We start from the raw sequence: 21,753 nt of genomic DNA on the forward strand, positions 1-21,753 counted from the left end.
CAGAAGCAGGAAGAGAGCCGGCTGGAAGACACCTACCCTGGCCGGAAGGCACCTACCCCTGAAGATCAAGAAAGAGGCCATCCAGGTACAATGTAGCAGTTACATCAGACTAGGACACTTCGTTTTTACAGGAGACTAAAACCTTTGTCCCATCCTCACCTGGGGCTGTCACCATTTTAAGCCTCAGCCCGCCTGCACCCAGGCGTTCCTTAAAACAGCATGTTGCTCCACACTGCCTCGTGTTGTCTGTTGGTGCGCTCTCGGGGTTTGAACCGATACAAGAACCTTACACAAAGTATACTCAGTTATGAAGAAATAACTAAGTTATGTGGGGAGGCTTAAAAGAGAAAAGTTATTTTAGCAAGATCCATAGGGAATTCTCTCCGTCTCAACTTCTTATTCTTAAGGATAAGGACGTTACCTCTTTCATATGGGAGTTTTACCTTCTGCTTTTAAGAAATAGCGTGAAGACGGCTGGGCACGGTGGCTCACACCTGTAGTCCGAGCACTTTTGGAGGCAGAGGCAGGTGGACCACCTGAGGTCAGGAGATCGAGACCAGCCTGGACAACATGGTGAAATCCTGTCTCTACTAAAAGTACAAAAATTAGCTGGGTGTGGTGGCAGGTGCCTGTAATCTCAGCTACTCAGGAGGCTGAGGAAGGATAATTGCTTGAACCCCAGAGGCAGAGGTTGCAGTGAGCCAAGATGGCGCCACTGCACTCCAGCCTGGGCAACAGAGTGAGACTCCATCTCAAAAAAAAAAAAGAAAAATAGCATGAAGATCAGAGCTATCTTCTTGTACCTGCTGTCTTTCAAATGCTAGCTTAACTAGTCTGTGCACCAGACTAGCATATTTTAACCTCATCAGAGGTAATAGAATGTTAAGAAGCTTGATGTAGCCATTCCACAATGTACACAGATATCAAAACATCATGTTGTACTCCATAAATATATGTAATTTGTACTTGTTGATTAATATCAATTTTAAAAATATAACTAGGTGCAGTGTTTCTGTGTCCAGGCATTTGTGGAATGAGAGGAAGGTAAATTTAAATTGAGAACCTCCCTGTGGTTCTAATCCACTTCAGGCAGAATCTCTCTGAAGCAGCCTCTGACTTGGCAATTTCCTATGAAAGAATTAGGGAATGGTGACCGGGTGCAGTGGGTCACTCCTGTCATCCCAGCACTTTGTGGGGCCAAGGTGAGAGGATTGCTTGAACTCAGGAGTTCAAGACCAGAGTGGACAACATAGTGAGACCTCATCTCTACCAAAAATTTAAAAAATTACTTGGGTGTGGTGGGGCGTGCCAGTAGTTCCAGCTACTTGAGAGTTTGAGGTGAGAGGCTCACCTGAAGCTTGGGAGATTGTGGCTGCAGTGTACTGTGATTGTGTTACCACCTTCCAGCATGGCTGACAAAGTGAGACCATCTCAAGAAAAAAAAAAAAAAGGATCTAGGGAATGAATCAGGAATAAGATTAATCGAAGTTTTTTGCTTTTTTTTTTTTTTTTTTTGAGATGGAGTTTTGCTCTTGTCACCCAGGCTGGAGTGCGATGGTGTGATCTCAGCTCACTGCAACCTCCGTCTCCTGGGTTCAAACGATTCTCCTGCCTCAGCCTCCCAAGTAGCTGGGATTATAGGCATGTGCCACCACGCCCAGCTAATTTTTGTATTTTTCGTAGAGATGGGGTTTTGCCATGTTGATCAGGCTGGTCTCGAACTCCTCACCTCAGGTGATCCACCCACCTCAACTTCCCAAAGTGCTGGGATGACAGGCGTGAGCCACCGCCCCTGGCCAAATGTTTTTTTAACTGCTCCCCGACCACCCACAGCCTTATTAATTTGCTTATTTTAAGTTGTGAGTATATGCAAATGATGTTTACTTTTCTTTTTTCTTTCTTTTTTTTTTTTTTTTGAGACATTCTCAACTCTGTAACCCAGGCTGGAGTGCAGTGGCACAAACCTGGCTCACTGCAACTTCCGCTTCCCAGATTCAAGCAATTCTCGTGCCTCAGCCTCCCGAGTAGCTGGGATTACAGGCATGAGCCACTATGCCCAGCTAATTTTTGTATTTTTAGTAGAGACAGGGTTCTGCCATGTTGGCCAGGCTGGTGTGGAATTCCTGACCTCAGGTGATCTGCTCGCCTCGGCCTACTAAAAGTTTTGGGATTATAGGCGTGAGCCACCATGCCCAGACAATGTTTACTTTTCTCATGAAATATGTTACAGAAAGACCAAACAGTATTTGTATATGTGGTGGGCAGAGCAGATAAAACTGGATTTAAAAGCTGGTTTGTCTGTTGACAGCTATGTTCCTTTGGGTAAGACATGTTTTTTTTCTCAGAGTTTGTTGCTTCATTTTATCACAGGGTAGTACATATGTGTCCATGAGCTTGACTTGTGACATAATGTATATGAAAACAATTTCCTTCTTCAAAGTGCTAGACAAATTAGGGTATATTATTATTGATATTGTTATAAATAAAATTTTGGTGCCACAAAAGAAATAGCACTCTAATATAAAATTTTCTTTTTAATTCTCAGCAAGGCAAGGTACTTCTATAAAAGACTGAGCCCTTACAGATGGAGCAATGGTGAGCGCATGCCTGCACAAGGGAGGGAAAGGGGTTCTTATCCCTGACACACATGGCCGCTGCTGCTGTGTCGTTCCCCTATTGGTTAGGGTTAGACTGCACAGGCTAAACTAATTCTGTTGGCTAATTTAAAGAGAGTGACGGGGTGAGTGGTTTGACACGGAAAAATGGTTGTGGCAGAGCAGGAAATCAGAATGAGTCAGGGTGGAGAATGAGGAGGTAATTGGAATGAGTCAGGGTGGAGCAGGTAATCGAAAAAGGTTTCTTTACAAGGAAGTTAAGTTTAAAAGTAGAAGGCAAAGAATTGAATGTACTGACATATTGATTCTTTGAAGAGAAAGTTAGAACTTAGATCTAATAATATAGGGACCAAAGTCCTCTGTGATAGGAAAACTTTCAAGGAGAGAAAGAGCAACTGACTGTATTCAATTTTCTCTACTTGTGCTCCAGGGCCACTCTCCAGCCTGCTCAGCATAAACTGGACCCCTACCCTCAAGCTTCTGCTTGGTTTTGGTGGAGGTCTGATGCTTGTTGATTCTCTCTGTAAGTTACTGCAGGTTGACTATGTCCCTCTAGCAAAAGCCACAGCTCTTTCAGGCAACCCCTGGGCATGCCTCCTCTCCCCGACTCCTTCAGGCCCAAGTGGGAGCTTCTCAGGCTCCACTGGTTTCCCTGTTCCTTGCACACTGCCCTTTGGGTGGGTACAACATCTGTTTCCTGTTGGGAGACTGCTCAGTCTGATTTGTTTATGTATTTATTATAAACAAAAAAGAGATGAAAGTACATTGATTTTGAAAGAGAAAATGCGTTTAAAAAGTTCTAGACAAATGGTGTAAATTAATGAAAATTTGAAAAGGACCCCTCCACCTCTACCAAAAAAAAAGGACATATGGAAGTAAAATGACATCTTTCCCTGTCACCATTGTAAGTATGTACATCACATCTCCCTATTATATAAAGGAGTTTTTTTCATTCTGAAACGCAAACAAAGGGAAAAACTAGGGTTAGCACCTGGTATACTACTAGTCCCCCCAGAAATGTGTTACTGGACCAACACATTCTTATGCTTGCTGTCCAGTAACAGATCAATACACAAAGACAGCAGGGTTTGCAGCAGAGAAAGAGTTTAATGGTCTTAGCATGACCAAGCAAGGAAACCGGAGGAGACCGTCAAATCTGTCTTGCCAAGGAGTTCTGGGCTGGGGCTTTTAAGGGGATTGTGGAGGGGAGGGGCTGGAAAATTGGGGCCAATGATTGGTTGGGATAAAGGAGATGAAATCATCAGGATGTGGACACCACATTCTTTGGTGAGTCAGCTTCTTGTGGGGTCCTTCAGAGCAGCTGGCGTCTGTAGTTTCACTCGTGTGCAGGACCTGAAAGAATATCTCAAATGGAAAACCTGACATTTCACAATGTTCAAGATGTTATCTATAGAGCAGTTCTAAGGAGAGCTATAATCTTGTGATGGGGTGTTCCAGAAAACCTCTCAAACCATGTTTTTCCTCTGCTCTCACACCCCTACAACAGCAATCATTAACACAGAAGAAGGCTTCTGTGACCAAGTGTGTGGGGATTTCTTCCCACCACCAAAGGAGCAATTAATTCTGCAGTGAACACCGGCGGGATGTTCTCCAAATCAATTTCAACACTACCTACCTGGAGGCAGATCCCACAGGTTGAGGGCTCAGGGGAAACCAACATGAACATGGACATCATGCTGTTTCCTGTGCCATAAGTGATAAAGTCCTTTGCCTCTGATCCAGAAGTCTTGTGTCTTCTGTCAGCATCCATGAAACTGAGGCAGGCTAACTTGTTGGCTTTCAAGGGAAGGCAAAAATCTCAGTCCCTTCACTGTTCTTGACAATTATAAAGTAAAAAACATGCAGTCATATTTAAAGAAGCACAATTTGGCAGCCAATAGTAGTTAAAAAGCAACCATAGGACTTCCTGTACAGGGGAGGGGGCCAGGCAGCCATTAGACAGCTGTTAGACAGCCATTAGACAGCACAGCCCAACCCAAGGCCGGGGCCAGACAGCGGGGGCTTGGACAGGAGCAAGGTCCGAGGGCGGCCAGGTGCCAGAAGCCCAGGAAGCACATATCAAGGCTCCGTTGCCAGCGGGGTGCTGCCAATAAAATGTAGTCATGTGGAATTTGGAACATGGAAAGGAGGTAGAAGTCATCCTTTCCTCCCCCGTAGCAGCAGGTGTGCAGGCTCTGGTGGTCAGCTGGACTCCATACTCCCCCACCAGTCACCAACCTGGGGACCGTGGGGCTGCAAGGACCTCACCAGTAGTTTCCCCAGTTTCCTGACTTCTTCCATCCTCTGGAAATCAGCTGTGATGGAAACTGTGAGGGCCCGTCATTTACCCCGCGTCCCTGTTGAAGATCTCATCCTCATTAGAAGATTCCTTGTCATGCAGCTTCTGTGCCATGTTTTTCAAGCATGTGACACTGACAGCAATGAATCCTCCAATGTACCTGAGTCGCACTTCGCCATGAGCATCTCCGATGTGCCAGAAATCTGAAAATGCCCCTGGGGAGACACATGCACAAGACAGGTGATGACAACTCCATGGGGGTGGAGATTATACATCTCTCATCATTTCAGCAACAAGGAAATAAATTAGTGGCAGAGTAAGGGCGACTTGAGATCTCCTGGAAGCGAGGATCCTTTAAAAATCCTGGAGTAGTCTCTCTCCTCCCGCTGTCCAAGACGCCAAAAGGAAAGAAGGCCAATGGGAAGAAGGTGGCTCCAGCACCTGCTGTTGTGAAGAAGTAGGAGGCCAAGAAAGTGGTGAATACCCTGTTTGAGAAAAGGCCTAAGAATTTTGGCTTAGGATAGGACATCCAGCCCAAAAGAGACCTCACCTGCTTTGTGAAATGGCCCTGCTATATCAGGTTGCTGCAGTAGAGAGCCATCCTCTACAAGCGGCTGGAAGTGCGTCCTGCGATTTACCAGTTCACCCAGGCCCTGGACCGCCAGACAGCTACTCGGCTGCTTAGCGTGGCCCACGAATACAGAGCAGAGACAAAGCAGGAAAAGAAGCAGAGGCTGTTGTCCCCTGCCAAAAAGAAAGCTGCTGGCAAAGGGGATGTCCCCCCTAAGAGACTACCTGTCCTTCGAGCAGGAGTTAACACTGTCATCACCTTGGTGGAGAACAAGAAAGCTCAGCTGGTTGTGAATGCGCACGATGTGGTTTCCATTGAGCTGGTTGTCTTCTTGCCTGCCCAGTGTCATAAAATGGGGGTCCCTTACTGCATTATCAAGGGGAAGGCAAGACCGGGCCGTCTAGTCTGCGGGAAGACCTGCACCACTGTTGCCTTCACACAGGTGAACTCGGAAGACAAAGGCACTTTGGCTAAGCTGGTGGAAGCTGTCAGGACCAATTACAACAACAGACATGATGAGATCCGCCGTCACTGGGGAGGCAACGTCCTGGGTCCCAAGTCTGTGACTTGCATCGCCAAGCTTGAAAAGGCAAAGGCTAAATAACTTGCCACTGAATTGGGTTAAATGTATACTGTGGAGCTTTCTGTACATAAAAATAATTACAATAATACAAAAAATTCCTGGAATATGCATTGCAGTAAAAGAACAAAGCATACCTCAGTTTTAAACCACTGAAGAAGAATGTCAAGTAGTAGCAGGTGGGAAAGTGGCTTTGATTTTCAGTTTGTGGGCTCTGAACCCACACAAAAACAGGATTGTATTCTGAAAAGCTGAATTAATTATTGTCCTTACCTCAATGAGGGGGAAAATTATAATCAGAATCATCACTAGGCAGAGCTTATAGCTTGCAGTGAAAGCCAATAATGAGTTCTCAGACAATTCCGGCTGAGCGGGGCGGGGGGGCAGCTCTTCTAAGAGAGTCCGCCCCAGCATCCGTCCGCCAAGTATTCATTGAAAGGGCTTGTTAAACCACAAACATCCACTAGATGTCTTTTTTGAGGTCGGGTCGTGAGACACCTGTGGCCTTGTAAGAGCACTCGAACTGCATTCTCAGGAGGCTGTTTTCAGTGTTCCTTATCACGCCACACACTCCACTCCCTGTCCTGTTTTCAGGGTCAAGGAGTTTCATTCACATGCACAAATAACATACACACAGGGCCTCATTTTCCCATGCCCCAACCTTAAATGCCTTGTACATAGGCGGGAATATGTTGCAGTGCACCCTACACACACTATATATATATACACATTTTTTTTCACTTGGAGTCTCGATCTGTCACCCGGGCTAGAGTGCAATGGCGCAATCTCCGCTCACTGCAACCTCCGCCTCCCCAGTTCAAGCGATTCTCCTGCGTCAGCCTCCTGAGTAGTTGAGATTACAGGCACATGCCATCACGCCTGGCTAATTTTTGTGTTTTTAGTAGAGACAGGGTTTCACCATGTTGGCCAGGCTGGTCTCAAACTCCTGACCTTGTGATCCTCCCTCCTCAGCCTCCCAAAGTGCTGGGATTACAGGCGTGAGCCACCATGCCGGGCCCCCACACACTATTATAGTCACAGTTGAATGCACTCCCAGCGGAATCTGCCTCAGGAGGATGATGGTAGGTTGTGTTTTCAGAGATGGTGCCTTCTGGCATAGTCGTGTTTTCCATGAAAATGTTTTCTTCAAAGGCATTTCTTGCAGTGGTGTTTTCTACATTAATGTTTTCTATAAAAGGTTCTGAAAAGGCAAATACTTCTGGAAAAGGATTTTCCTGAGGACTCAGGTCCCCGAAAGACAAAAAAGCCCTCACTGAAAAGAATGGAGGCCTCTTTGCAGCCATCAGTCATGTACTATCCAGTCTCTCCCCAGTGCCACCATGGTCCCCAGCTTATCTCCTGGTTTGGAGGGTACTTTAATGACTCTTGGAATCTTCATCTACCTGGCTATCACCCCACCTAATCAGTGGCCACAAGGGTCTGAAGAGAACTTGCATTTCTATACCTCCTCCAGTATCTCCATTGGTTCCTGTCCTCACCACCCAGCATGCTGTGCACAACTCCAGCATCTTCTTCTAGAACACCCCATTTCATAGCAACTATCGTTTTATCCCCATTACTTCCTCAGTTCATGCAGTACCACTGACATCCTGATGGGTGAGTTGCTCCTAAGAGATATATAAGCTACCAAGGACATCCAGGAAAACCCCTGGAGGAACAAACCTATTAGAAGAAGTATGTGAGGCCAGGCGCCGTGGCTCACGCCTGAAATCCCAGCACTTTGGGAGGAGGGCGGATCACGAGATCAGGAGTTCGAGACGAGCCTGGCCAACATAGTGAAACCCCATTTCTACTAAAAATTCAAAAATTAGCCGGGTGTGGTGGCACATGCCTGTAGACCCAGCTACTCAGGAAGCTGAGGCAAGAGAATCACTTGAACCCTGGGGGTGGAGGTTGTGGTGAGCCGAGATCGCACCACTGCACTCCAGCCTGGGCAACAGAATGAGACTGTCTCAAAAAAAAAAAAAAAAAAAAGAGTATATGAACTGGCACTTGCTTTAGAGAAAAAAATCCAAGTGGTAGACACTGCCTGGTTCTACCACCATGATCTACATATGTTCAAGACTGAAGTTGGAAGACAGTTTCTTCAGTTATTTCAAAGTGATGGAAGTTATTAGTCCAAGAATCTTTGGACCCCAGTGTATCTACTCTATGTTCAACGAGGCCCATACACAGAGCCTCAGAATAGAAAACTAGAGAATGTTATTCAGGAGAAGCTGAACTCATGGCAATTCAATGCAGCTCCAGGATATAGAGGAATGGTTGTGGGAATGAATCGCTTTTTTTTTTTTTCTTTTTTGAGACAGAGTCTCACTGTGTTGCCAGGCTGGAGTGCAGTGGCATGATCTCGGCTCACTGCAACCTCTGCCTCCTGGGTTCAAGTGATCTCCTGTCTTAGCCTCCCATGTAGCTGGGATTACAGGTGCACACCACCTTGTCCAGCTATTTTTTTTTTTTTGTACTTTTAGTAGAGATGGGGTTTCACCATGTTGGCCAGGATAGTCTCGATCTCTTGACCTTGTGATCCGTCCGTCTCAGCCTCCCAAAGTGCTGGGATTACAGGAGTGAGCCACGGTGCCTGGTCGGAATGAATGACTCTTACATGATTACAGCCTTGCTCCTCTAAGGTGTTCTCTGGACCAGTAGCATCAGGATCAGCTGAGAGCTTGTTAGAAGTGCGGAACCTCAGGTCACACTTCTGACCTATTGATTTAGAATCTATATTTTAAACAGGACCCAGGGGTGATTTAGCACATTACTGTTTGGGAAGCACTGTATTAATGCTTGAACCTGGTAGGCAAAGGTTGCAGTGAGCTGAGATGGTGAGATGGCATCACTGCACTCCAGCCTGGGTGACACAGTGAGACTGTGTTTCAAAAAAAAAGGGTTCAGTCTCCTGAGTAGCTGGGATTACAGGTGCCCACCACCATGCCCGACTAATGTTTTTTTTTTTTTTTTTTTTTTTTGAGACGGAGTCTTGGTCTGTCACCTAGGCTGGAGTGCAGTGGTGTGATCTCAGCTCACTGCAAGCTCTGCCTCCCGGGTTCACGCCATTCTCCTGCCCTGTCCCAGGCACTCCTTCATCTCAGAAGTGTGCAGAGTGAGGCATTAGGGAATACAAGGCCATTTCGATTACACATAAGTACACACACAGACACTCCTTCATCTCAGAAGTGTCTCCCAGCCCCAACTCCTGCCTGGCATTCTGAGACCACACAATGTGTGTGGAGGGGTGTGCTTGCTATCTCATGATCTCATTCCAGGTTATCATCTCCCCGATACTGACGTGTCTGCACCACACACTCCCAGCTTGCCATCTCCTTACCTCCACACAGACATCAGACAATCTCATTCCACATGTACCCCACCAGCCCCATGTTGGCTCCCCCAGATTCTCTTTGTATGGGGCTGGGGTTTAACAACAAATAACCATTTCCCTGCCAGAGTACTACCTGCCCAGCTAGAAGCTTTTGACAGGAAAAGGTGAGTCAGGAAGTGAGTGGTCTGTAGTCTTTGATCTTTCTGGAAGGCTGGGAAGAAGAAAGGAATCCTGGCTGGGTCCCCAAAGCTGAGGCTGAGAGTTCTGCCTGGACACTTGTGGGCATGCTTGTACTGGCTGGCGCTGAAATGCAATGCTGGTGTTTGCTAATTCGTTCACCACACCTGCCGGGCCTTGTGAAAAGATTCCTGCCAAGAAAGGAACCAGGAATCATGAGTTAACTGAGGTGACACAGCATAAAGCTCAACTTAAACAGTTTATTGGTCTTTTATTTCTGTTATCTTTTTTCCTTGGTTCTGGTTTTCTGGCTTTTTATTACTATTATCAGAATGGGCACAAATTTCAGTTCAATTTAGTTCAGATACGATTCCAGCCGGGCACAGTGGCTTATACCTGTAATCCAAGTACTTTAGGAGGTTGAGGTGGTGGATGGCCTAAGGCCAGGAGTTTGAGACCAGCATAGGCCATGTGGTAAAATCCCAGCTTTACGAATTTTTTTTTCTTTTGGGACGGAGTCCTGCTCTGTCGCCCAGACTGGAGTGCAGTGGCGCAATCTCTGCTCACTGCAAACCGCCTCCCGGGTTCATGCCATTCTCCTACCTCAGCCTCCTGAGTAGCTGGCACTACAGGCGCCCACCACCACACCTGGCTAATTTTTTGTATTTTTAGTAGAGACGGGGTTTCACCGTTTTAGCCAGGATGGTCTCGATCTCCTGACCTAGTGATCTGCCTGCCTCAGCCTCCCAAAGTGCTGGGATTACAGGCATGAGCCACTGCGCCCAGCTCTGAAATTTTTTTTTTTTTTTAATTAGCCAGGTGTGGTGGTACATGCCTGTGGTCCCAGCTAATTGGGAGGCTGGGGTGGGAGAATCACCTGGGTCTGAGGAAGTCGATGCTGCAGTGAGCTATAATCACGCCACTGCACTCCAGCATGGGTGACAGAGAGACCCTATTTCAAAAAAAAAAAAGGAAAGGAAAGATTCCAATTCCAAGGTGCTTTGCTTTGTTACAATCACTCCCTGGCAAATGCTTTCAGTTTCCTTGCTTTTTTCTTCTTCCATCAGTCACGCCTGGCATAACCCTAACCCCGAATGAAAGCAATCACTGATTTCTCCACGCCTTCCCATGAGCCCCTGAACATTGTTGGCGAAAATCACTTAACTAGACTGACTGGTTCTCCTCTAATGAACACAAACAACACAAAGGCACACATGACACTGCCCAGCAACCCCAGAGACTCTCCAGGACATTTGCTTACTCGCAAAATTTGATGACAATTTTATCCTTTCACACAGTTCGCAAGCCTCACCCGTCAACTATTCTTACCTGACGCTTCACTGATAGATTAAAAGAGATTAGACCAGAGACTTTGTCTTTTTATGGTCAAGACTACAAATTTTTCTGCATATGCATCCATCTTCACTTCTTTTTCTTTCTTTCTCTCTTTCTTTCTTTCTTTTTCTTGAGACAGGGTCTTACTGGGTTGCCCAGGCTGGAGTACAGTGGCACAATCTTGGCTCGCTGCAACCTCCGCCTCCCAGGTTCAAGCCATTCTCCTGCCTCACCCTCCCGATTAGCTGGGACTACAGACATGTGCCACCACACTGGGCCCGTCTTCACTTTTCTTTCTGTGACAATGGAGGAAGGTTCTCTCCTCCTACCAAAGGTTAATGTACTTTGGTTGCATTTCTCCTAACCTTCCTAGGTTACTTGAATTACTTCTTTTCTCCTGCATAACTAACCTCTTCTGAATTAATTAGAATACTTTACACTGCAAGCAAAAAGGCAAAGGCCATCAGCAAACCAAACACTCCCAAATTTATATCTCCTGCCCAGGATGTCTTCCAACCTCCATCTATTAATAGGCTAAAGAGTCTCCTGTTCAGCCTAGGCAACATGGCAAAACCTCGTCTCTACAAAAAATACAAAAATTAGCCGGGTGTGGTGGGGTGTGCCTGTAGTCCCAGCTACTCGGGAAGCTGAGGTGAGAGGATCGCTTGAGCCCGGGTGGTCGAGGCTGCAGTGAGCTGAGATCATGCCACTGCACTCCAGTCTCGGTGACAGAGCAGAGGGAGACTCTGTCTCAAGAATTAAAAAAAAAAAAAAAAAAAAAAGTCACCTGGACATTTTCCCCATGGCATCTTAAACTGTACATGTTCTAAACCGAACTGATTTCTACCTGGAACAGATGCTTCTAGCTGCATTCTCTCTTGGTTCTTTGCTAGCAAGTATCCCAACGTTGTTTAGAATAGCAACATGTCTAGCTAAAAAATTGTTAGCCAAGCTCCTTTATTGTTACAAGTGATTGCATGGCAATTCTGCCCAGAGGTATGAGCAGAAGTTACTGGATAGGGCCTCCAGGAAAGCTTTTTAAAAGCGGGCAGATTCAACCCTCTCTTTTTCATCTGCATGGAACATGCATGGAGGTAGAGCAGCCACCTCATGATCATGAGGTCCACAAGCTGAGGGTGAAAAAGCAGAAGGTTAGAAGGACTCTGAGAAGCAACATCATGGGATCCCAACGTTAGTTCTGGAATGTTACAGGAAAAAAAAATGACACCAGTACTCGTTTTCTTGGTTTGTTTTGTTTTTGAGATGGAGTCTTGCTCTGTCACCCACGTTGGAGTGCAATGGTGCAATTTCGGCTCACTGTAACCTCTGCCTCCCGGGTTCAAGCGATTCTCCTGCCTCAACCTCCTGAGTACCTGAGCCTACAGACATGTGCCACCACACCCGGCTAATTTTTTGTATTTTTAGTAGAGACGGGATTTCACCATGTTAGCCAGGATGGTCTCGATCTCCTGACCTCATGATCCACCTGCCTCGGCCTCCCAAAGTGCTGGGATTACAGGCATGAGCCACCTTGCCTGGCAGCCCTTACTTGTTTAAGCTACCATGTATAGCAAACATTTTGTTACAAGCAATTGAACCAAGCCTTAGCTATACACCACTCAAACCTACTTCTCCCTAGCCTTCCCTATTAGTAATTGGGACCTCCAGCACCAAATCCAGAGACCTGCAAGTTATCTGGGATTCTTCTCTCTTAACACCCACCTACAGTCCAATCTATAGGCAAGTACTGCAGCATCTCCTCCAAAATATTCCTGTTCATGCACTTGTCTTTATCAGCTTTGCCACTATCTGGTTCAAGCCACCATCATCTAAAATAACCTGATACTAGTCCCTTTGCCTACCACTTGCCTCCTTTCAGTCTTTTCACCATCTAGCAGCTAGAAGGAGCTTTTAAAATGCAAACTGGGCATCATTACCAGCAGATACTAAAACTTCTTGGAAGGAAATGAACTGCTTTGCTTAAGAGAGAGAGAGAGAGAGAGAGAAAGAATTCGGAAATCCCCATTTTGGAAGGAAAAATTAAGAGTAGAGAGAATGGCTCTGGATTACATAATGGATTCCTTAATCAATGGCTAAGAAATTAAAAAAAAAAACCTCTGAATATTGGAATGAATTAATTTTCTTGTGGAAATTGGTGAAGGAGATAAATATCCTAATGATCTTGGAAAAAAATAGAGCTCACATTTTAAAAAAGCTAGCAGGACGCAGGAGGAGGCAAGCCCAGGGAGCTCGCAGACATTGTGGGAGGACTTTGGACTATCATGGAACATAGAATGTGGATTTGTTCCAATTTAATCAGACCTCTGGAGGGGAGAGGAGCCACCCACAGATGGCTTTGTATTGTGTTTGCATTTTACTTGCCAGGTTGGGGGCATTGTTTAGATATCAGCTCTTAGTCATGCTGAACTGTGAAACGGGCATCATTCCTTAACTGAGGTCTTATACCTTGGTTTGTGAATTTTGTGGGAAGGGTAAGGGTGAGTAGGGCCTACTGATTTGGATTACTTACCTGGATTTATATCCAGATGGATGAGTGGCGCTTAGGAGGAACTTTTTAGCAACTCTCAGTGGTGTCCTAATTTTTTCATTCAAAATAACCTAAAAACAAGCCTGGGCAATATAACGAGACCCCATCTCTACTAAACTTAAAAAAAAATGAGTGGGGCATAGTGGTGCATGCCTGTAGTCACAGGTACTCAGGAGGCTGAAGCAGGATTGCTTGAACCTGGGAGTTGGAAGCTGCAGAAAGCTATGATCATACCACTGCACCTCAGCCCAGGTGACAGTGAGACGCTGTCTCTAAAATAATAATTTTTTATTTATATATGTGTATATATATATATTTTTTTGAGACAGGGTCTCACTCTGTCGCCCAGGCTGGTGTACAGTGGCATGATCTCAGCTCACTGCAACCTCTGCCTCCCAGGTTCAAATAATTCTCCAGCCTCAGCCTCCTGAGTAGCTGGGACCACAGATGCGCATCACCACGCCCAGCTAATTTTTGTATTTTTAGTAGAGATGTGGTCTTGCCATGTTGCCCAGGCTGGTCTTGAACTCCTGAGCTCAAAGTGATCCACCTGCCTCTGCCTCCCAAAGGGCTGGGATTACAGGTGTGAGCCAGTGCACCCAGCCTAACAATAATAATTTTTTTTTTTTTTTTTTTGAAACGGAGTCTCGCTCTGTCGCCCAGATTGGAGTGCAGTGGTGCAATCTCAGCTCACTGCAAGCTCCGCCCCCTGGGTTCACGCCATTCTCCTGCCTCAGCCTCTTGAGTAGCTGGGACTACAGGCGCCCGCCACCATGCCTGGCTAATGTTTTGTATTTTTAGTAGAGACGAGGTTTCACCGTGTTAACCAGGATGGTCTCGATCTCCTGACCTCGTGATCGACCAGCCTCAGTCTCCCAAAGTGCTGGGATTACAGGAGTGAGCCACCACACCCACCAGTAATTTTTAAATATTTATATAAGAGGCAGAGAAATTTTGTAGGAAAGGAATGCTTTGTATGGAAGAGAGTTAAGATGCACAAAGACAGTAAGTGGTTCAAGGTCAAGGGGAAAAGCAAGTGCTCAGCTCAGTGTTGGTTACTTGTATCTTAACTTCAGCCCAGACTCTTGGGCTAAGGCCCAAGTTCCAGCTCAGGGAGACACCAACAAAGAAAAAAGTAAGAACTTAAACAAGTGGCTTCATTAAACTCTCTGTGACATACTGAGTAGCTTTGTTACATGAATGGGAGATGGCACCAGTGACTTCAACCCTATCAGAAACATTGGGATTCATCAATCTAATTACTCATGTGGAGGGTACCCAAGGATACCCTTATGTGTGGAGAGCCACTGGAAGGGCTCACAGGACCCAAAATATAGTTGTATCCATGGCTAAAGTTTATTATGGCAATGTAATGAGGAAGGAGAAAGACTCAGGTAGAGCCTGGGGAAATCCATGGGCAGGCATCCTACTGCCCACTCCCTCCATGAGGAATCACACAGTGCACTCTTCCTTCCGCAAGGAAAATATATTTCCCCAGCAATAAGCATTCAATGTTCCTGCTCATTAGAGGGAAACCCATTAGAGTCTCAACACCCAAAGTTTTACTAGGGTCTAGTCACATAAAGCACCCTCTGCCTAGCATGTACCAAAATTCCAGACCCCCTGAAGGAAGGTAGGTGTTCAGCATAAACCACACTGTTTATACAGTTTCTAGGCAGAATGAGCCACCCTTGTCAGTTAGGGACTGGTGGGGACACTTTTCAAATCCAAGTTCCCAGACACCAGCCCAAGGCCAACGTCATGATCAGGCTTGCTATGTTAACTCTTCTGTACACCACTACAACCCCTAGCAATAGTGAAGTCATTAAGAGAAATTTCATCCTGGAAATTTTCCACTAGAATTGCTAATGTTGTATGGTATATGTTCAGAAGTTAGGAATAAATATGTTAAAGCTTGGCAGCTCATCTAACTGGTCTGTATTTAAGAAATATATTCAAGGAAGGGCAAAAGAAAAATAATATAGCCAATTGCAAATGAGGAAGTCATTGGTTCTTTGACTATTTGTCCCTGAAGCACAGCTGCAGATTAACACTTCCTGGTGGGTCGCTGTCGTCTCAGGGGGACAGCTGATGCACACAGACACACAGGGAGGTGGGCACTGAGGGTGGGCTGTAAACCTGGCGCAACCTAGCTATGACATCCACTGTGACATCTAACCTGCTAGTAGAATGATGCCAAGGAATGAAAGTAATGCAAGCTGACAGAGGTTTGGGTCCAGGAATTTCCTTTTACAGTAGAGGAACGTGGTAGAGACAGACATAGTCACAGAACCAGAGCTGTGGGCCAAGAGAAGGTTCAAAGATGAATATTTCTGGCAGAAAGCTAACAGTAACTATTTGAATTTACCAGACAGTTCCCCAAGGGAAATTGCTTTCAGAAAACACTGGAGCAAGAGAATAGTGGAAGATAGTTTATACTCCTGCATCCTCCAACCTAGAATTCTAAAAGAAAAAAAAAAAAAAAAAAAACGAGTCCCTAGAAAAAGAAAGAAGCTGAGGACCTAGGACAAATTGAACAGAGCAATGCAGCCTGGGCTGCAAATAGCCGGATACTAAAACTAGGATTTTTGCAGAGCTATCTTGGGGGTGGAAGAACCTGAACTACAGGTCAAATGTGCCAGGTGATGTTCCCGAATAGAAAGTCAAGAATGAGAATCAGATCATGCAGTGTTTGGGGTGGGGCTGTATGAAATGAGTGCCAGAAGCTGTAACACTTGTGCGCTTAAATAATGCCAGTTTTGGAGTAAGATTTTGTCAGGGTAGAATCTGCTGTGGAAGCATGAGCTGAGCTTCCCACCTTCCCCATCCAACAATGAATTAATCCAGGGAGACACTACCTTTTCTCTATCAATCTGTATCCTTGATCCTGAATATGTGGACAATGGTAAAATTGCACAATGTGAGTTACAATTCTCTTGTGCTCCTTGAATGATGTTTTTCAACTTTTTTTTTTTTTTTTGGAGAGTTTCAGAGAGAAAGAGGCATTTGTAGGTTTGGATTGAATCAGATGGTTTTTCCATTTAGAAAACAAAAGGAGAGAAAAAAATAGAAACAATACCTTTGTGCCAAGAGAAAAGCAAATGGGAAAGTTAGATATAGAATTGTTATCAATATGTCTTCTTATTCAGTATGAAATACCTTGAAAACTTAGTTAATCTTGTACATTCAACAGAGTATGTTCTGGAATGTTCTATTCACATGTTTCAGGAAGACTATCTCTTTGTATTCTGTAGAATATCAAGGCTTCAGCATTGTGTTCAAAATGATTAAGGCAGCTGGACACGGTGGCTCATACCTGTAATCCCAGCACTTTGAGAGGCTGAGGTAGGTGGATCACAAGGTCAAGAGATCGAGACCATCGTGTCCAACACGGTGAAACCCGGTCTCTACTAAAAACACAAAAATTAGCTGGGCATGGTGGCACGCACATGTAATCGCAGCTACTTGGGAGACTGAGGCAGCAGAATCACTTGAACCCCGGAGGTGGAGGTTGCAGTGAGCTAAGATCGTGCCACTACACTCCAGTCTGGTGACAGAGCGAGACTCTGTCTCAAAAATAAAAAAAGAAAAAAGAAAAAAAGATTAAGCCATCAACACAATTTTATTTTATTTGCATAGCCTTCAAATAGGAAAGTCTAGGTTCATATTTAGAGACCTTTTCCTGTCTGGCAAGAGACCTTACAGTTTATATACTGGTGAACTAAATTATACAAAACCTGAGAAGCCATGGTCAGAGATTATTGCGTGCGCGCGCACACACACACACACACACAGTTGTTTTTTTGTTTTTTGTTCTTTTCAGATAGAGTCTTGCTCTGTTGCCCTGGCTGGTGTGCAGTGGCGTGATTTTGGCTCACTGCAACCTCAGCCTCCTGGGCTCAAGTGATCCTCCCACCTCAGCCTCTGAGTAGCTGAGGTTATAGGTATGTGCCACCAGACCCAGCTAATTTTTTTGTATTTTTTGTAGAGATGGATTTTCGTCAGGTTGCTCAGGCTGGTCTTGAATTTCTGGGCTCAAGTGATCCACTCATATCGGCCTCCCAAAATGCTGAGATTACAAGTATGAACCACTACACCCTGCCAAGATGATCACATTATTAGTGACCAAATTCAATTTCCTAAGAAACAATTGATAATTTTTGGTGAGAAAATCACAGTTTAACAAGTATAATTTCCCATATTAATGGTACAGTATATAGTCTTGAGGTTACAACTCCCGTTGTTACAATATAGAACATCACTAATTTTACTTAGCGAACATTCACAAAGCACTTTAGTTGTTTATAGGAGGCAGAGCATGTATAAATTTAAACTAGACAAGTTTTATCTCCCTTGGCTGAAAATTCTATCTCTGTCACTGATGTTTCTGAGCAACATTGACCTTAATAAACCACCACATTTATAAGTCACTGTGTAATCTATGCTGTCACTCCAATGCAACCAAGACAGATGATGCTCACATCAGTACTCTCGCCATTGAGTGCTGGCCATGTTTGCAGTAGCATCAGTACTTGTAGCAGTAGTAGCAACAGTGACCCTAATAGGGGTATGGGTGGCATTGCTACGTTTCTTGGTAAATGCAGCCACAGAAAACAAACCAGAGTATAGAGGAGCAGATGCTGGTACCCAAGACAACCTAGTGATAGAACACAAAGCTTTACTGGCAACTGGGGGCCTCGTGGAGCAGATGGGGACAGTTAGAAGAATGCTTTTTTTTTTTTCTTTATTTTGAAATGGAGTCTCGCTCAGTCATCTAGGCTGGAGTGCAGTGGCACCATATTGGCTCACTGCAACCTCCACCTCCCAGGTTCAAATAATTCTCCAGCCTCAGCCTCCCAAGTAGCTGGGATTACAGGCGTGAGTCACCATGCCTGGCTAATTTTTGTATTTTTAGTACAGACAGGGTTTCACCATGTTGGCCAGGCTGGTCTCGAACTTCTGACCTCAGGTGATCCACCCGCCTCGGCCTCCCAAAGTGCTGGGATTACAGGTGTGAACCACCGCTCCCAGCCATAGAAGAATACTTTTATTGTTTTTATGTTGACCTCATTTGCAACTCTAGATTGGTAATGCCTGGTAACACATATATAGTGCCAGAATGAACATCTTTGTGCATACATCCTTTTCCATACTTTGAACTCTTTCCTTAAGACAGAAAAGTATTATGTTAAAGGGTATAAATACTTTCTGGGAGTTGAAACCATACCTGGGCTCTTGTAGTATAGGTATTACAATCACCAAATTGCTTTACAAAAAGCTATCTCAATTAGGAATTTATGCAGCCCTGAAAAAAGTGTGAGTTGCCTTCTTTGACTGGTCTTGCTAAAATTCACTATTGCAAGTTTTAGAATCATTGCTAATTTTGTCAGGCAAATGATAATTTGTGGTTAATGTTTGCATTCCTGTGATTACTCATCAAATTAAGTCTTTCCATTTATCCTGACTGGTTTGATTTCCTTTTCTGAGACTGTCGACTCAAGACCATTACTATTTAAAATGTCTTTTTTTTTTTTTTTTTTAAAGAGTCTTACTCTGTCACCCAGGTTGGAGTGCAGTGGCGTGATCTCGGCTTACTGCAACCTCTGCCTCCCGGGTTCAAGTGATTCTCCTGCCTTAGCCTCCCGGCTAGCTGGGATTACAAGTGCCCACCACCACATCCAGCTAAATTTTGTATTTTTAGTAGAGATGGGGTTTCACCATGTTGGCCAGGCTGGTCTGGAACTCCTGACCTCAAGTGATCTGCCCTCCTTGGCCTCCCAAAGTGCTGGGATTATAGGCGTGAGTAACCGCGCCCCACCCTAAAATCATTTTAATTATGCCTTTTAACTTTTAAAATAATGTAAATACTTATGTAAGATATACTAATTCTTCGTCAGATTTACTATATCTACTCCCAAATTTGTCATTTGTTCTTAAATATTGAGTTTTAATGCATACCCTTACATTTCATGTAATCAACTTCATGAAAAATTTCCATCATTTGTTTTTTTTTTTTGAGCCATTGTCTTGCTCTGTCACCCAGGCTGGAGTGCAGATCTCGGCTCACTGCAACCTCCGCCTCCCGGGTTCAAGCGATTCTTTTGCCTCAGCCTCCGGAGTAGCTGGGACTACAGGTGCTCGCCGCCACACCTGGCTAATTTTTTGTATTTTTAATAGAGATGGGGTTTCACCATATTGCCCAGGCTGGTGTCAAACTCCTGAGCTCAGGCAGTCCGCCTGCCTTGGCCTCCCAAAGTACTGAGATTACAGGTGTGAGCCACCGCACCCGGCTCATTTCTTAATTTAAAAAGCCTTCTCTGCATCAACAATTTCGTTGAGTATTCACATCTCACATCTTTATTCTTCCAGTCTGTGCCTCATTTTGTTTCTGTGGAACACAGTGGTGCGAAGCTGGAGCTCTGAGCCAGGTAGACCTGCCTGGGGGTTATGCTAATTAGCAGATGGATATCTCCTTGAGCTTCCTATATAAAACCTTATCATAGAGAATATTTCTGAAATGCCTGTTTATGCAACTTCACAGATTATTTAGACAAAAAGTGAATAGGTGTACACTGGAGATCTTCATCTGCAAATGTTTTTCCTCCCTGACAGAACAAACTGCCAGGTTTTAAAAAGTATGTTTAGCTTGCTCAAAAGTCCCCTTTGAGGATCACATGAGCCCAGGGGTTTGAGACCAGCCTGGGCAAGATAATGAGACCCTAGCTCTACAAAAACATACAAAAATTAGCCAGAGATGATGACATGAGCCTCCAGCTACTCAGGAGGCTGAGGTGGGAGGGCTGCTTGAGCCTGGGAGGTTGAGGCTGCAGTGAGCCATGATCCTGTCTCTGCACTTTAGCCTTGGGCAATAGAGGGAGAACCTGTCTCAAAAAAAAAAAAAAAAAAAAAAAAATCCCCTTCACCTCCATCCTGATAGGAAGTATGCCAGGGGAATGGGTATTGGAGCTTTTTTTCAGTTTTCCCCATTTGTCTATGCAGCCAATCATACAGATTTATTTTCCCTTCTTGGGTTCTTGGTTTTAAAAAGGTGCTTCATTTATGAATTCTGAGGAAAGCTAGGGAAAATTTAAACCATTATAAACGGGAATTTAGCTTTTAGATATCTCCAACAGGCTGTGCAGGAGTGGGTAGCATCCTCTAGTGGACAATTTTGGAACTGGTATGGTCTCTGATGGGTGCATTGGAACCAGTTGGGGAGATACAGATCCAGGGTGAATCCTCTCCAAAATCTCTGCTCAACATTTTTCTGTGGCTCTCTGATGGTCAGCAAGTAAACGGCTGCTTTGTATCCCTGATGACCTAGCAGGTGCAGTATTAAACCCGCTATGAGTGGCTTGTGTGAGCTGTGTGAGTTTTCTGCTTGCCCCAAATAAGAATGCCAGAGGAACGGGAGAATTGTAAAATGAGTTTCTCCACAAAAGTGACTGAGTGGGCTGAACAGTAAAGGACAGTGAATTTGGAAAACAAAAAAAGGGAGTGAATACAGGCAGAATTCTCTGACTCCTCGCCATTTTTCAAGTGGACAGATTTTAGGAGAGGTAAGGAAGAAACATATATTAATTATTATAATATATAATATAAATTAATTAATTAATTAATTAATTAATTTTATTTTTTAATTCTTTGTAGAGGCAGGGTTTTGCCATGTTGCCCAGGCTGGTCTCGAACTCCTGGGCAGGCTCAAGCAATCCACCTGCCTTGGCCTCCCAAAGTGCTGGGATTACAATCATGTGCCACCACACCTGGCTCAGATATTAACTCTCAACAACAACAAAAATGTAGACATACACCAAGAAGGCAGAAGAGAAACTCTAATCATACAAACCTGACAAAGTTAAAGATGGGGTTAGCAATGAAATTGGTGGGAGTCCAATGCCATGAACCATGACTCACACTAGTGGGTTGCTACACTGGCAGTCCACCTGCAGTGAGAAGGACAGATTTGTAAATGTCAACAAAAGGAAGTTCAAGGGCAATGCTGGTTTTGGATTAGCTTTTTAAACTGTAATATTATTTTTTAAATGTATATGCATTAAATACATGTGTATTGAAGTATTTCTTTCTCCACTTTGAAAGGAAAGTGTATTAGTCTGTTCTCACGCTGCTATAAGGACATACCCAAGACTGCGTAATTTATAAAGGAAAGAGGTTTAATTGACTCACAGTTGCACGTGGCTAGGGAGGCCTCAGGAAACTTGCAATCATGGCTGAAGGGGAAGCAAACACGTCCTTCTTCACATGGCGACAGGAGAAAGAAGTGCCGAGCA

General features: G+C 44.7%; 2 long non-coding RNA genes and 1 pseudogene across 2 annotated transcripts; 2 read left to right on the top strand and 1 right to left on the bottom strand.

Annotated features, from left to right (window-relative positions):
- LOC119618896 (uncharacterized) lies at positions 1-3,281 on the top strand. The gene is made up of 3 exons (XR_005235237.2): positions 1-85; positions 2,546-2,595; positions 3,046-3,281. It is a non-coding gene; the product is annotated as an uncharacterized lncRNA (long non-coding RNA).
- A 1,953-nt stretch (positions 3,282-5,234) lies between these two features.
- Positions 5,235-6,110, top strand: LOC103219858 (large ribosomal subunit protein eL8 pseudogene; annotated as a pseudogene).
- Positions 6,111-9,106: 2,996 nt separating this feature from the next.
- On the bottom strand, positions 9,107-21,753 carry LOC140712977 (uncharacterized). The gene is made up of 3 exons (XR_012094861.1): positions 21,650-21,753; positions 21,312-21,408; positions 9,107-9,773 (listed from the first exon to the last, which is right to left on the bottom strand). It is a non-coding gene; the product is annotated as an uncharacterized lncRNA (long non-coding RNA).

The sequence above is a fragment of the Chlorocebus sabaeus genome, chromosome 12 (assembly GCF_047675955.1).
Source record: "Chlorocebus sabaeus isolate Y175 chromosome 12, mChlSab1.0.hap1, whole genome shotgun sequence".
NCBI lineage: Eukaryota > Metazoa > Chordata > Mammalia > Primates > Cercopithecidae > Chlorocebus > Chlorocebus sabaeus.